The following is a 17,580-nucleotide window of genomic DNA, read 5'->3' on the forward strand; positions in this document are numbered from 1 at the left end:
CCCACCCACCACCCCCGTTGTCTCATAACCCCACAAACGAGCCAATAACCAAACCACATCAGCTCTCTATGGCACCAACCGCAATCACCACCACTGTCTCTCTCTCTCTCTCACACACACACACATACACACAATACCTTAACAAGGAATGGGGCAGCTCAAATACACCTGTTGTTCAAAAAGGTTTACAAAGGTAAACCTAGCTCTCGAGGTTCTTTCGAGAGTAGAAAAGAAAAGTTATCCCATACTTTAATCAAACCTTGGTAAGATAACACTTCCAAGTACCGTGTACAATTCTGGTCATCATGTTACACAAAGACGTAGAGGCACTGGAGGGAGCGCAATAAAATCTTTTCAGGGCTGACACGAGAACCACAAAGTTCTACCCATCAGGAAAGGATCAACAGACCAAGCCCCTTATCTCTACAAAAGAGAAGGCTGAATGCTGTCCTCATAAGGGGTCTTTAAGATGATCAAAGGATTTAAGAGTAGGCACAAGGAAGCTACATAAAAAGTATTAATTCTACTTATGGGAAAAAACACAACTAAAGGCCATTAAGAAAAGGTAGTCACCAAAAAATCCAACAGGGAATTCAAAAGAAACCTCTTTACCCCGAGAGTGGGGAGGATGTTGAAGTTGCTACCACAGGGAGACCTTGAAGAGAACAACATTGACGTATTAAAGCAATAGTTCAATAAACACAGGAATAAAGGGTTATGCTGATCGAGAGTGAGACGAGGATGAAGTGAGACATGCATGCCCAATGGCTTGTTTCTATGTTATAGATTCTATGTAATTTTATACAACCCCTGATTGGACTTTTGTGTTCGTGACAAGACCTCTACTGGGCATTTCTGAAAACCAGTGTTACACAGCTCACAGTCTGGAATGACAATAGCAGGATTATACCCAAGTGTTATTCCAAATGTAAACTGAACTTATACAATAATTTCATACACCCTTCTGCATCTCAATGAAGTTTTGCCAAAACTAGCACAGGCCAATGATACCTTTGCCAAATAAAGCTACTGCCAACAGCATTGGGCTCATCAATCATGAGATGAGAACTGTGAAAGTAGAGCCCAAACCCACCCAAGCACCGAGCAGTAACAGCAACTGGTGACCTTGAACTCATGACCCGGACAGATCAAGTCAATTGTAGCATCCTCCATGCTGCCCTGGGCAGAATTCAGCACTGACTGCCAAACAAAGCAAGTTTGAGAAACACTGTGCCTTAATGGACAGCTTCATCACGAGTGCAGACAGGGGCTGGTGGGGGTGGGGGGGGCGCGGGGGAGAAAGACCATGGAGAGCACTTTTATACAACAGATTTAGTGCTTTTTTTCTCAAGTCCAACAGAGAGCAGCTCCCACTTAATTGACAAGTAGCACTTTTCCCCAACAATACGGTGTCGCTGTACCATGGGTGACATCATGGCCATACTCATTGCTCTCTCCTTTTGTCTAGCCACTCTACTCTGCTGGCCCCTAGAGGCAGACTGAGAGTTATAAATAGGTCACAGCTGACACCAAGAAAACATGTGCATCATCCCTTGCTCACTGTTCCAATTCTACCAGGTATGGGACTATCCCTGAAGCACCAATTCCACAACGTACTTGTTTCTTGGGAGCTAATCCTCATTGTCTCACACTAACCCCTCTTCTGTGGATCCACCCAGGACACAAGTACCATTCCCAGGCCAAAAGGAAAACAACCAACTCATGTCGCTGTTGCCCATGAGATTACTTAGCGTTTAGGTATGAAAATGAGACACTCATTTTTAACAAACATGCTCCAACCTTCCACAATATACTTCTTGGGCAGCACTAAATCATCCCTTCAAATCTTGCTCCCACCACCAATGACAGATCAGTACCCACCAGCACTTCTGACGACTGTAAAACAGCTCATTATGGTCACATCATACGAGCCAAGCTTGCAAGGGGCAGATCTATAATTGTACTGTTCCATAGTTGGTGTGATTGTGCAGTGCAGTCGGATATTCCCTTCCACCCAGTCCAGTGAAGTAACAAACTTGAGCTCAGTCTGCCACCATTTCCGATTGGACACAGCCGACATCTGGGGGCTGAGCAACTAACATCAGATGCCCAATCCCTACTGGAAAGCAGGCCTTGGGCAAAGAATAGGAGGAAGTTCAACTTAACAGGAGGTATTGTTCCATTTTTTACATCAAAAATAAGGTTGCTTAATTGCCACACGTCCTTGGTATTCTAAGTCAAGGTTGAATCAGGGAGTTGGATATTCTCACTGTTCACAATCTGAAGTGTTCACACGCATGGAGGAAGTTTCGAACAGCTTCCCAACGACCAACTTAGAAAAACTTCCCAACAGTTCCCTTTCTAAACCAACTTTTCAGGAGAGATTTGTTATAGAATCTAAATAGTACTTTGAATATTTCAGAATGCTGGAAATGTTCCATCGTAACTCCTCGCCAAAGATTAACTGCCACGTAAGCGTATGAGGCATTAGCCAAAACTACAGCAGCAACTCAACTACCTCATCTCCATTGGATGTGATGTATGAATGGAGGTGTCTTTAGAACTGATCCTTTTAATCTGATGACACTTCTGTTGCCAGATCAAACAATGCAACAGAAAGCCGCAAAGGCCAGTGGTTGCCAGGATCCGACCAAATAGGGCAGTCTCATGTTGCTGCTGAACAGACCCCGCAATAGAAAAAGGATAATAGCAAGCATGAACCACTTCACTCATCACTCCACGGGTCTTGCAATGCACCCCATGAACATTACCCTGCTCAATGTACTGGGGAGCAGTCAGCAGCTCTGCCAGAATTCTGCACAAGAGGTCACAGCTGAAATGTGAAATTGTCTCTCCTTTCCATCAATGCTGCCTGAGCTGTTGTGTCTTTCCACCACTTTCTGCTCTCATTAGACATGTCCAGAGTCTGCAGATTTCTGTCCTTGTTTGTTTTTCCATTCAGACTAGCTCAAGTCCAAAAAGTCTTCAAATCAACTCAAGAAGATGCCAAGTACTTAACACACTGAGCAGAGAGTCAGATCTTTTTCAACAGTGCAGTAGCTCACACCCGTACTGACATGCACTATGTGTGCAACTCCTAACTAGGGTTGCTTACTACCACCCCCACTGAACTCAACTTGTGCTCCATCAGGCTCACAAGAACCTCAAAAGCAACCATGGATGCCAAGGAACACTCGCTCCTCCTGGTTTTGCTGTACCAACCCCCAAGATGCATCGCAAAGCGAAGGAGCCAAAAACTGAACTCAACTGGGGCTGCGGGAGTGGAGTTATAACCCAAAGAGACGAGTAGCCAAGGTTCGTAGTCTTCAGCACCAGGCTCAGACCTCTTGCTGAGAAATGCAGTGTGCACACACGATGTGAAGGCCTGTTCTGCACACCCCGACCAAAACCAGCCAAATATCTGCATGCTATGTGCAGTATTGGCTGAGAGAAGAACAATCTCTGTGGCGGGGCGGGGGCGGGGAGGTAGTAAATACTGGAAGGAAGCTGTAACTGGAAGGAAGCAAGTGATAGCACCTTCCTGACTAGCAAGTACATCATTTAAGAGGTCACCATCATTGTACGAATCTTTTCAGATTCTGTGTGAATAGGAGTTTTTCCAATGATTTCTTAGGAAGTTGTACTTCAAAGGAGGAGAGAGGCGCTCTTTCATACCTTCACAGGATAGTTTGTGTGAACAAAGTCATTCAAAACCTCAACACACAAGAGACAGACAATGGAACGCGGTGCAAGGGATTGACTGAAAAAATGAGTACAACAGGAGCTGGCATTCATTGATCCTGCTCCCCAAGGAGGCACATGGAATTGTGCCACAGGCTCAACTCTCAGAAGGCATTACACCTAGTTTCCAACATAAATAGCACATGCACTGAGCAAAGCATACCATGCTGAGGTGGCATTAAAGCTGGTGCCCCCATACATGGCATCATCTCGGTTCAACAATTCCCCTCGAGACAAAGTAAACGTTGACATAAAGAGGTGAAATGCTACAACCATGACCCAAATCTTCTCTCTTCCCCACATCCAAAAGAGCATGGGCAGTTGGGACCCACTCGTACACTCATGTGCTTTGCAAGCCTGTATGGCATTCAGCCAGTCAAAGCAAAGGGCGGCACAGTGGCGCAGTGGTTAGCACCGCAGCCTCACAGCTCCAGCGACCCGGGTTCAATTCTGGGTACTGCCTGTGTGGAGTTTGCAAGTTCTCCCTGTGTCAGCGTGGGTTTCCTCCGGGTGCTCCGGTTTCCTCCCACAAGCCAAAAGACTTGCAGGTTGGTAGGTAAATTGGCCATTATAAATTGCCACTAGTATAGGTAGGTGGTAGGGAAATATAGGGACAGGTGGGGATGTTTGGTAGGAATATGGGATTAGTGTAGGATTAGTATAAATGGGTGGTTTATGGTCGGCACAGACTCGGTGGGCCTAAGGGCCTGTTTCAGTGCTGTATCTCTAAACTAAGCTAAACTAAACTGAACAAAGGTCCCATCATGAATCTCAGTCAGGACATGAGTAGCTGTGTCCAAAGATACCTCCTGATGACTACCTGCTGGCAAAGTATGGGCTTCAAGGAGAGGGTCAAACTGGACTGTGAACGACCTGTAAGTCACTCCCTGCCAACACCCATGAGAAATGGACATGTCGGCTTGGAGACACAACAAGGTAGACTCCAAGGCGACCTCAGTAACACTCAGTATCGCAGGAGGTGAGGCTCCAAGAAGGGAAGGCCATTGGAATTGTGTGTTCGCAATACTTTTGGCTGCATTTCCCTCTCACTTGGACAAAGTATTAGGTCTTATTGCTCACTTCCCTCAATGCATAAACCAAATTAGGTCGAGTTCACAACAGTTATCAGTGCTGAAAGAGCAACTTGATTATGTGATAAGTTCCAATTGCCACTGAGACGTCACAGCTCAGTATTAACACAATACCAGCACAGCCTTCTCCAATTCAGCATGACAGAAGGCAAATTCCACTTTGCATTATTTCTCTCTTCCCACGTGTCCGAAGACTCCTGCTAGGCTAGGGCTCCACTGGGTAGCTCACCCCAAGAGGACATTCTTGGATGAAAAAGCTGCGCAGAGCTTGCCAGAAGCTGACAATAGGAAATATCACAGCCAAACCACTCAGTTCAAGAGCAATTAGGGATGGGCAATAAATGCTGGCCTGGCGTTTGACGCCCACATCCCATAAATGAATTTTAAAAATGGCCTCCTTCTGTGCTACATCGGGGAAATCCTGCCCTCAGCCAACACCCACGTGCAAAACTCGACTGTACCATCCCGGAATTGTGTTTGGATAATGGCATTCCTTCTCTTTCCTCCATGACAATTGTGATTAGACTTCAAAAAGGCATCACTGGTTGTTGGCACTTTGGGGCATTGCAGAGATGTGGAAGGCCCTGTATAAATGCAAGTTAGTCCTTCTCTCTAAAAATACATGGACTGATTCAATTTTGCTTTCACCATATTCCAAATTTTCTATCCTAACTTTGCGACCTCTAACAACTGATAGCAGAATCCACGAAAAATGCACAATGCAAGCCTTTTCAAAGTCTAATACATAACTACTTCCTGCCTGGCTTTCTACAAGTTCCTCTTGGAACATTATACTGCTGGGGTTTTTCCAGCTGGTGTAGCTTTTGGCAAGTAATCAGAAAGCTCTGGGACAAAAGTTCTTCCCTTAAACCTGATGATTGGGCAGACTGCAAATAAACCGGTTTGCAACAAAACAGAACTACCGGCTTCCAAGTCCAAACATTGGACATGTTGACACTTAGAGACCAAGATAACATGACATCGATTGCTGGTCTGCGATGAACGACCACAGCTCAGCCAAGGCAGCAACTGGGAACTGTTGCCCAACTGAATCCCAGGCCACAACTTACTCCAATAAAACAATTCTTCTATATTCCAACCAGCCAAACCCCTAAGTAGGTTCGCAGCCTGCAACTCACTCCAAATTCATTATTCTATCCAGAAACAAACCAAAATCCTGTTAGATTCTAACCTGGAAATAATTCATGCATATCCAAGATTCTATGTCTAAAACATCCTATCCCTAATCCAAACATTGCACCATTAGATGCCAGCTTCAAACTCACTCACAGGTACCCATGATGCTGTACATGAACATTACAATTCCCTCTCTCGATACCTGACTCGAATTGAGTCCTGTGAATCCATTATTGACAGCAGCAACACCACTCCAAGAGTTCTGGTGCCACTTCATTCCACAAGGTCAGCAACAATTCTGCCAGAATACAGTGCTCTTCAGATTTCATGTGGAAAATGCCAGATCGCAAACATTATTACAAGTTGAATAGCTCAATTTTGGCTGAGAATCTTTCCTTCCGATCAGCTCTTGCCAAGCCAAGTCCAAAGTAATTTGTGTGCTCTTGACAGCTTTAAACTATAAATTCTCATGGTAGAATTTTCCACCCAGCCAAGTTAGGGAAGAAACGAGGACTATTCTATCAGATTAAACTGGAGTGCCTTTGGCAAACGGCAACATTTTTTTCCTCTGCCTTATGTTCTGGGGGACAGTGCTCTCCAGTACCGGACCCCAGTGATCATTCTTCCTCTCCTGAAGGTACCAGTCCTTGTTGCAGTTCAGGATGTTAGTCCTGCAGTGCGTGTGGTGTGGCTGGCTTCTGCCCATCTATTTGCAAGCTGGGCTCCACCTTGTCCTCAGATATTCACATGTATACGAAATGAAAACAGGAAGTTGATAGGCAAATGCCTGCCCCACACACCTGATTATCAGGACATCAGACATAGACCCTCAGTAAAATCCTGGGAGAACAACAATAAACCCAGTACCACTAGGGAAAAAGTACTCTGGAAAATTGCATTAAAACCCCTTCAGACTTTACAGACAAGTCCGAGAGATCACATGGGCCATTTTCCAAAGACATCACTGGATTGTGATCAGAAGCTGGAACCTTGGCTGCTTTCCCCCTCCTTTCTATACACCCAAAGGTCTTGCTGCCAAGTGTAATACACAAACTTCTTACTGCTGCTCTGGTTGAGATTCATTGATTCTGCACAGAGCAGGGACGTGTCAAGTTTAGGACTGCATGAATCACAACCACACTGGGCAGTCCACTCACCAAGTCAAGCTCCAAGGGAGCAACGTGGAATATTCCAGACCACACTGGTTTTGTTCCTGTTTTATTTACACAACGCACAATGAGATCATGGAGAACATGGATTTGGCGATGAAGCTTGGGAGGACTGTGCTCCTGACAATCACCCTCCAGATGTTCAAGCAAGTTCCTCACATCATGCAGCTGAGTGACTTCTCCGATATGGAGTCATCATAACAGATTGGTCACTGCAGTGGAAACCCCAGATCACCAATAACTCAGAAGCATCTCTTCAAACTATCACCACACATGGGCCCTACTGTGCAAGAAATACTACAGTCGTTGTAATGCTGTCAGACACGGTTCCAAATTATTAGCGCACTTGCTTCTGAGTCATAAGGTTGTGAGTCCAGCTGCTGCTCCATGACTTCTCAACAAATATCTCAGCTGACACTTCCAGCGCATTACTGCGCAGTGTTCCACATTCAGAGGTGCTGACTTTCAGATGAGATGTCAAACAAAGGCCTGCCTGCCCTCTCAGATGGAGATAAAAGATTACATGGCACTCTATAAGAGTAGCAGGGGAGCTCTCCATTTTATCAGGGGCAATATTTATTCCTTAATCAACATGGCTCAAAACCCATTCTCTTATTTTCACAATGCTGTCGGTGGGAGCTTAGTGCGTGCAAATTGGCTGTCACATTCCCTACATGATAACGTGTCAATACGTAACAAATACTTGCTCATCTGTCAAGTGTTTTGGGACAAGGTCAGCTTGTTAAAGAGACTATATAGCTTCAAGTCTTTGTCATATAGTACATGATAATTCTTTATGCCGTCAGGCAAACAGCTCCCTCCAACTTACCTCCTTATGTTGTATCAGAACCAAACATGCTTTCGGTCATCCACATATCTTGGTCATTGCATCTCATAAAGCATGCAAAACTAGATGTCTGGGTTTGATCTGCGCTGGGTACAAATCTCTTCAGCTGGGTCAACAGCTAAGGCTCAGAAAACTGGCCAGGGCACCCAATATAAGCCAGTGACCCCACCCCCCCCCCCCCCACCGTCTCTGCTACTGGAAGGGTAAATGTGTGCAATTCAGAGTAGGACCCAATCAGGTTACACTGTGATTTGCACCACCGTTGAGCAGATTGGCAACATTCAGTGCCAGGTCTCACACATGAAGCATGGCCATCTAGGTGGGGCAGTGCAGCATGCTGCCAAGATCAGACTGAATGTAAAGCAGAAAAACAGGCCATTTGGCCCAGTCCTCCACAGAGGCCTCCTTCCACCCAATCCCACCAATCTCATGTTCTCTTCCTTTCTGATCTGCAACCAGAACCCGAACAGCCAGCATCTTCAGGACCAGAGAAAAATACGGATCGAAAAAAAATGAACACTCCTCCCGAATAGTCTCCAGCAAGGTTTCTTGGATCCACACGATTGGGAAACTGTGCACCTGGGGACCACAAGTTAGCAACTTGCTCAAAGCCACCACCTCATCGTGCCGCTCAGGAGATTGCAGAGATGCTGAAGATTTCTCAAACTGACAAGAGCTTACAATTCGGGGTGCAGAATGGGTGCCGGTAGCTCAGCACACAAATCGCACCAGTAACCACTCAGAATCTGGAGTGTCTATGGAGTGGGACGGGAGTTGCAGTGCTGCTGACTTGACTGTCCAAACCCAAATGGTAAACTCCAGAGGTGAAAGCACACCAGGTTTCCAGTGATTGTACCTTTCAACAGTCCACCAATCTGGACTCTCTCCAAATTGAGGATTAAGGGGAACACTGTTGTGTCAATTATAATGGGATCAAACCACAATAAAGTCGCCTCCTCTGATGCAAACTATCCCAAATCACATCAGTCACTGCCCCAGTATCTTGTTCGAAATAAGGAGACCTATTTTCTTCATGCACAGTCAGTACTGCCAGGCTATTTAACTGCAGGGGCAATCGCTGTCCAGCCTCCTGAACTCAGTGGATGCCCGCTCGAGAACAATCATCAAAAGCCGTCACAGCAGTGTGATGAGAAGTGCGTGCAATTGTAGCTGCCAACTGCTGCCTGAGGTCATTTCAGTACCGGGGACGAGGGGATGAAGAGTCGGCTTTGCATTCATCCACCGAGTAAAGCAGGGAGCCCGCTCACTTGATACTTCACACACTCGTACATGTGGTACAGCTGGCTTCGAGACAGCTTGACTGTCAGCTTTCTTGTACATGCCCACCTCCTCAGAGACGCAAAGAAATGCCAACATGTGCAAACACACGATACCAAGTATGACTCCATCAGCTATCCTCTGCAAGCCACACATCTGAAACCTCCAGATTATCTGACAAACAGCTGCAGGCCCAAGGAACCAGTTTAATAATGAGAGAGCTTCACAAAAGAGCTGGGTGGATGCGCACATGGACAGGTGGATCTGTCCACAAAGAAGATCAAATCTTTCAAAGTCAACCTGACAACTATGCAGCAACTATAAACAAGCATCATCTGTGCCAGTTCATCTCCTCTCAGCTGAGTTTGCTGATTTTAACAAGAGCTGTTGGGCACCTCCAACTGGCTTCGGCCCTCTGGTAATGAGTAACCATTAGTCGAAGTTCCTGTTGCTGGAAAATAGCTGTTGGTGGATGTTGTGCAAGGACATCACCTGCTTTCGCAGTGATAATCTCCACTCAGCTCAATGACTGCAGTTGCACCACCACTCAAGAAACTCAACAGCATCCAGCAGAGAGAGGTGCTCAATTGTTTGGTGTCTCTGCCACTGAGCTCAATAGCCATCCCATCAATCACCGGCACACATGGGCTCAGGATGCGTTATGAAGAGTGTGCAACGCAGCACCTCGCACAGGTTTCTTGGAAGCACCATCCCTACCATCAAGAAGTACCACAGCAAGGTCACAGGAGCACCACCAATGGAGAGATACGGCCATTTCTTCCTCATGGCTGTGTCCAAACTCTGGAATTCCCTCCCTCACACCACTATGGGAATACCATCATTCACAGGGACTGCAGCAGTTCAAGAAGGCTCAACAAGCGATGGGCAATAAATGCCAGCCTTGCCAAGATGCCTTAAAAAGCTGGCACTGCCTGGCAATTCCTCCACAAACGTATTCCAGAGATAGAAACTAAAAAATTGCCCCAATGCTCACATTGTAGCAGAGCAAAGTGGCAATCTTGGAAACAATCCCCAATTGGGAAGATCTGCTGACCATTTCTGGCACAAGCTGCTCCTCACGAAGGCACCTTTGACAAGAAGATTTACCAAACAAGCAGTACTCCTTCTTAAAATAAAGAGCTTGCCACAAGGCAAAGCACAATCAGCAATAAATTGCAGCACACGCCATCTGGTAATGTAACACCCAAGCCGTGGAGCTCCTTCAGTGCACTTGGTTGATTGACTTAAAAACTAATCAAAGCCAAATTGGACTGGAAACTCCACTCGGCCCAACTAGCTGCATGCATTTGCCAGTGTTTGAACTGATGGAGTGCATTCCCTTTAAAGACAGACTTTGCTCAGCTTGGTTGAAACCTTTCCACTGAGCAGTTGCTTAGCTTGAGCAAACTAAATGTCAAAACAGGCTCAGTGCCATGGGCTCCTATTTCTATCTAGTGAGAACCATGTTGGAAAGTATACAATTGTGGCGAAAAGGTGGAATCAGGCAAGGACATCAGGCTTACATACGACAAATCCCACAGTTCAATAACAGTGCTACACTCACGTCATAAAAAATGGCTACTTGGGCAAAAAGCTGGAAGGGACTGGGAGCTTTGGACCTGCAGCTTGGCATAAATCAGCACAAAGAAATTGGCACGGTTAACAAACAACTGAGGTGGAGGTGGAGACAATCTGGGCAGGGAAATAGCCATTTTCCAATGTTCTTTGCACATGTTGCACTCTTACTGAAGAGATGAACCCTTCAGCAGAACTCCTGATCTCAATGCCATCATGGGTAGTGAGAGCACTGAAACCCTCCCTCCTTCTCTCCCAAATGTTGCCACTGTCACACCTGCATCTTCAGCCACTGAGGCATCACAACAGATCTCAATCCCTTCCTCACCAAACAAACATTCACTTTGTAACTTTTCACTAGAATCACTGGACAGCCATCGGGACCAGGGGATCCTGGTTAATCAGTCTTCACTCTCAAACCCCAAGGGGCTGATTACTGCCCTTTAACCACTGCACCCAACTTTAATCAATGAAATGTTATGTTGCACTCAGTGCCCATTTTTACACGGTGTGACATTGCCTTTGAGACAGGTAAACAGGCATGATGACTGGTAAACTGCACTACACCCAAACCAGCAACACTGCAACCCAGTACGGCAAACACACACTGGTTCTGGATCAACTGATAATACACTAGAATCTAACAGGACACCACATCTTATGGTAATGGAATACAGCTATTACTCCCTCATGCATCAAATGAGCAGACAAGCTTATGGAATTAAAAGCTCGAGATTTTGGGAGCACAAGAATTGCAAAGGGGCTGCCTGATTTATTTCAACTCGCAAAAAGACATTTTTAAGGGCTTGGTGTTAGTGAATTCAACAAGGGCCCCTGTCCCTCTGCTGCAGCCCAGAACGGTGAATGAAAGCCTCGGGCCTTCACAATCCAGTTCCCACAGATAACGGACGAACAGCATGGCTTCAGCCAAAAGCCACAGGAACAGAATTGCCCTGATAATTACGGCTCTGTGTACAAGGACCCTCAGAATCTCACCAAGCAAGCCGAACGCCAGGGAAGCCATCAAAGGGGCTCCTGGCAATGTGGAAAGGGAGTCTGACTCTATTTAACCTGGAGATATCCACCTCTTTCGATGTTTGATGGGACAGCATAGAGGGAGCTTTCCTCTGTATCTAACCCCGTGCTGTACCTGTCCTTCTGGTGACAAGAATGGAAACAAGATTATCTTAAACTGGCAACTACAAAATCCATACATGGCAAACTAAGAGAAACTCTGAGTGGATATTAATCTTTTCCTTGTAAAACCACTCACCTCCACACCCTTGTCTGCAATGAATCTCCACCCACCCATAACAGGACCAGGTAATATGATTTCCCTCTCGTTTAGTATCTGACCAGCAGCCTGTTCATAGTACAAAGCACCACAGAGCAGGTTTATAACATCAGCCAGTTCTCAGTTTCATTGATACCGTGGGCAGATGTCAACTCTTGCCCATGTTGACAAATTTGCCCTGGCTAAACCATACTCAACACCCAGCCACAACTGCATACTGCAGGCCTGCACTGGCAAAGCAGTCAGTAGATCTCCGTGAGAAAAAAAACAATGCGGACTGCTGTCTTCCTGCTACTCCCTTTGACTTCCTTGCCAAAAACCTGCTGCAAGTTGCTTGCTGCACTCACAGCTGACTTGCCAAATCTTCTGCAGAGAAAACTGACCCTTTCAGGTCACTTTTCTCCTCTGATAATAATCTGCATCATCCTGGTAGGAAAGCTCCCACCATGTGAACCAACAGCAGGTTTCCTTCCTCCTGTCAGATCCTTTGGCACCAAAAAAAACATCTGGTAACCCTCCTGTCATTCTCCAAGCACGTAGCCTGAACTTACCACAACCTCTTGCTGGTACCTTTACTGCTTTCTTCTCAGTCTGCCTGTCGTCCACCTTCACAAGTTGCCCGTGCTCACCTTATTTCATCACCCCCACACCACCCCACAAGAAAGCTAACCACTGCTCGCCTTCAAACTAACCGCTTTCGACTTTCCCTTAGTTTCCGTAAATGCATGGTCAAGGAAGTGGGTTTTATGGAGTGTTTGCAAGGAGGACAGCTTTTGTCATGGTCATCTGAATGATTACCTTGCTTTGCTGCAACACACACATGGAACTGTTTGGTGAGTCATCTGCCCTTCCATGGTTTTGGACAGCTCCAAAGCCTTTCATCTGGCTTCAATCACTTCTTAACAAGAACACCACCCTGCTTTCATCATCTACTTTCCCCACCAAATGTTCCATCTGTGCTGTTGTTGATAAGCTAACCTTCTCAAGACACTCTCCCACACTCTGTTTGTTCCTCATTTCAGAAACTTCCTGCTGCACGCATCAATCAAAGCCATTCATTCTTTTGTTGATGATTTCAATCTGCCGTTTCTCCACTATCTTCAGATTGTACACCATGGGTTGAGGGTTTCTGAGCCTGAAAATAGCATCAGGCACGTCTGCCCAGAAATCCAACATAAAGACTTGGGTTCCAGATTTAGTCAGCAGTGGGAAAGCAGCACGGTGGCAGTCTCACCATTCTGACACAATGGGAGCACAATTTAAATGGCAGAATATATAGCTGAAATACATTAGTATCTAATTGTAATCAATTCAATTGGGGGGAGGGGGGCTTGGAATTAAGTGCACGACACCCTAACATGCCTAGCCACTGAAAGCTGGTGCCGCCAACGTCAGGCCTCAGTGCCGCAACAGGTAGGCAGCCATGACCAGCACTGCGTCGGGGAAGAACGGGAGTGGAAGCCATTATTGGACTGCAATTGTGTGCGCTCTGCATGGGTGGGCTGGATCTCGGGGGCTCTTCGTTTTGGGTGGCTGTACCGGGTAACTCAACTGTTGAGCGAGAGGGTCGCCTATCAGGATGGGTGGCCACTGAGAGCCATTTGGTATTCTACCGAGAGAAGCAGCAAAGCACAGCTGCAAAAGCTTGGGTCATCTCTCCAACCACAGCGCTCTTGCAGGTCTACTGCCAAGGGTGTCATCCAACCTGTCGGCATAGCATGATGCAGCGCCTCAAACACACAGAAGGCCAAGAGGCAGCTGCACCTGCCCGCGAAGCTCCACAAGGAGCCACAGCAGCCGGCCCTGCCAAGAGGGCCCAAGTGAGCCAGAGAGTCAATTTTTTTTTTTCCAAAATATACTTTATTCATAAAAATCTGTAAAAATTACATTCCCAGACAGCTTAAAAATGCATCAAGTCAAAAAATACAAACAGTGCAAAGGTGATCAGTTTCCTTCTATACAATCATGAGTTGCCTCACAACTCTTCCATTTCATTGCCATGCCAAATACATTTTTACATTTACAACACACAAAATTTTCCCGATACAGTTCGAGGGGTTTCCCATGGATCCAGCCCCTCAGTTCAGCTTGGTGGGGGGACCTTACACTGTGGTCTTTCCCCATTGAGCCTTTGCTGCGGCTGCCCCAAGCGTCCCTCAGCACGTAGTCCTGGACCTTGGAATGTGCCAGTCTGCAACATTCGGTCGTGGACAACTCTTTGCGCTGGAAGACCAGCAGGTTTCTGGCAGACCAAAGGGCCGTCTTTCACCGAATTGATAGTCCTCCAGCAGCAGTTGATGTTTATCTCCGTGTGCGTCCCTGGGAACAGCCCGGAGAGCACAGACTCCTGTGTTACAGAGCTGCTTGGGATGAACCTTGACAAAAACCACTGCATCTCTTTCCACACCTGCTTTGCAAAGACACATTCCAGGAGGAGGTGGGCAACCGTCTCTTCCCCACCACAGCCACCGCGGGGGCATTGCGCAGAGGGGGCGAGACTTCAGGCGTGCATGAAGGATCTGACGGGGAGGGCCCTTCTCACCACCAGCCAAGCAACATCTTGGTGCTTGTTTGAAAGTTCTGGTGATGAGGCATTCCACCAAATGACTTTGACGGTCTGCTCGGGGAACCATCCGACAGGATCCCCCGTCTCCTTTTCCCGTAGGGCCTTGAGGACGTTCCGTGCAGACCACTGCCTGATGGATCGGTGGTCGAAGGTGTTTTCCCGCAGAAACTGCTCCACGAAGGATAGGTGGGACGGCACGGTCCAACTGCATGGAGCGTTCCGCAGCCATGTGATCAGGCCCATCCTTCGCAACACCGGGGACAGATAGAACCTCAGCACGTAGTGACACTTGGAGTTTGCGTACTGGAGGTCTACACACAGCTTGGTGCAGCCGCACACGAAGGTGGTCATCAGGATGAGGGCCACGTTGGGTACATTTTTCCCGCCCTTGTCCAGAGATCTGAACATCGTGTCTCTCCGGACCCGGTCCATTTTAGATCCCCAGATGAAGCGGAAAATGCCACAGCGCAGGAGTGGGGTATGGGCCAGACCTGCGCCACGTACAGCAACGTGAGTGCCTTGCAGCTGATGACCAGGTTCTTACCCACAATGGAGAGAGATCACTGCCCCACATGCTCAATCTATGCTGTACCTTGGCTACTCGCTCCTCCCAGGTTTTGGTGCACGCCCCGGCCCTTCCGAACCATATCCCCAGCACCTTCAGGTAGTCTGACCTGACGGTGAAGGGGACAAAGGATCGGTCAGCCCAGTTCCCAAAGAACATGGCCTCGCTCTTGCTGTGGTTAACTTTGGCTCCCGAGGCCAGTTTGAACTGGTCGCAGATGCTCATCAGTCTGCGCACAGACAGCGGGTCCGAGCAGAAGACGGCGACGTCATCCATGTACAGGGAGGTTTTCACGTGAGTGCCTCCGCTGCCTGGGATTGTCACCCCTCTTATGCTCGCATCCTTCCTAATAGACTCAGCAAAGGGTTCAATACAGCAACCAGAGGTCGATTGGACTCAAATCAACTACCTCCACAATTTCGGAGCAGCAGTCGGAGTTGAGCCCCATGGGATTTGGTGGTCATCCTATGCACTTCAAAGTCACTCTGCCACTGAATTTTTACACGTCTGGATCATTGCAAGGATGCACTCCGGACATGCGTGGAGTCTCCCAAGCAGGAGCCCATCACTGCATCACAGAGGTTCAGGAGGGCCGGCTGCTCTGTGCACTACTGAACCGACACTGACAGTCAGGCCAAAAGGGCAATGGGATTCAGGTCCAGTGCTGGATTCCCCCACATGCAAGGTGTGATAGATTGCACTCTTTTGGCCAACAAGGCTCCAAGGGATCATCCAGCCGCCTTCAACAAGAAGGTGATCCATTCAATCAAAGTTCCAATGATCTGTGACCACCGAAGGCAATTCTTTCCGGTGTCTCCCCCCTTCCCATGAAGCGGGCACAAAGCCTCCATCTTAGCCAATGCCAAGTCCCACAGCCTTTCCAGCCTCCTGCTTACTTTCAAGGATGAGTTCTCAGGGACAAAGGCTATCCATAGAAGACATAGCTTGTCGCGCCGGTGAGAAACCCTCACCCTGCAGCAGAAATGCAACACTGCTCAATGCTCGACATGAATGACCATCAAGTAGGCCATTGGGCTGCTGAAGGTGAGATTCGGTCACCTGGATTGATCCAGTGGAGCCCTACAGAATGTGCAGAGGGTCTTGCGTATCGTGGTGGTCTGCATTGCAGAGGTAGAGGGCTTCCATGACAAGGACATGTTTGAATACCACTCCTGAACTGACGAGGGGGGTGCAGAGGAGGGTGATGAGCAGACAGCACGAGACGTTGAGCCCCTTGCACCGGAGGCCAGGCACATTGAACGATGGGCCAAGGAGGCAACAGACAGACAGTCTCATACTTTCCCACTTTCAACCACCGTGATGGCCTCAGAGTTAAACAATATCGGCTCGCCTCAATGCATTCAGTCTGTCACCTCCTTTCGACTTGTCTTCCATGCCAAGTGCCCAGTTGAACCATGTGTTAGTGGCCCATGAGACACTATCAAAATGAGGGCTGTGCCTATACGGGCAGCCACAAAGGGGGAAGGGTGTAGTCAGCAGCTCGCAATTAGGGCATGATAGAATACACATTTTCCACAATGAAAGTTTATTTCAAAAAACAACATTTTTTTTTAAAATGAGAATACGAATGCGAAATGGCAAACACCCATGAAACCAAGTGCCTCTGGGTGCTTTTCTTTATTTGTTTACCAGTTCTTCTACGAGGCGTAACCCCTGCAGTAGCAGCTGGGCTGGGCGCAGGCTGATCAGGCTGCCCTGTGGCCTGCGGTAACTTCGCTGGACGTCCTCTGCCTGCTGAGGCCTGGAGGGGCCCAGCTCCCTTTGAAAGGCAGTGGGGGGGGTGGTCTCTGCACAGGTGCAGGACTTTACTCAGGCATTCCCACTACTGGAATTGTGCTCACTGGCAGAGAGACTGAGGAGCCGCTATCCACACTCAGACTCAGACCACCCTGAGGGGTGCCCCCAGCTGCGGAGGTCACCGTCTCCTCCTCGCTTTCAAGGCTCACTTGAACCTCCCTGCTGACCAGAGAAGGACGTGGAGCTGGAGAATATGCAAGGGGACTCGTCCTTCTCTCTCCTTACCACTGCTACGTTGAGCTCATCGCCAAGACAACGGTGCACAGGTCAGAGTACATCTGTGGGATTTGGCTCTCCACAAGGGTCGCCAACCTTTCAATGGAGAAGTCATGCACTCACATACCCGAGACATGACAGTACTCATGGCACGAGTGGACTCCTCCATCATCCACTCATGGCTGCACGCTGCCTCCAGCATCGCCACCAGATGGGGCCTTACCACTCCAGCATGTCCTGTGCTGCTGTCACCAGTGACTTGTCATGAGTCTGGAGCTCAGCA

At 47.8% G+C, this 17,580-nt stretch overlaps 1 protein-coding gene across 1 annotated transcript in view; it reads right to left on the bottom strand.

Moving 5' to 3' along the window:
• sema4c (sema domain, immunoglobulin domain (Ig), transmembrane domain (TM) and short cytoplasmic domain, (semaphorin) 4C) overlaps positions 1-17,580 on the bottom strand; it is a 68,188-nt gene that overhangs the window by 34,829 nt on the left and 15,779 nt on the right. The gene's annotated exons all lie outside the window — the stretch shown is intronic.

This window comes from Heterodontus francisci, chromosome 47 (assembly GCF_036365525.1).
Source record: "Heterodontus francisci isolate sHetFra1 chromosome 47, sHetFra1.hap1, whole genome shotgun sequence".
NCBI lineage: Eukaryota > Metazoa > Chordata > Chondrichthyes > Heterodontiformes > Heterodontidae > Heterodontus > Heterodontus francisci.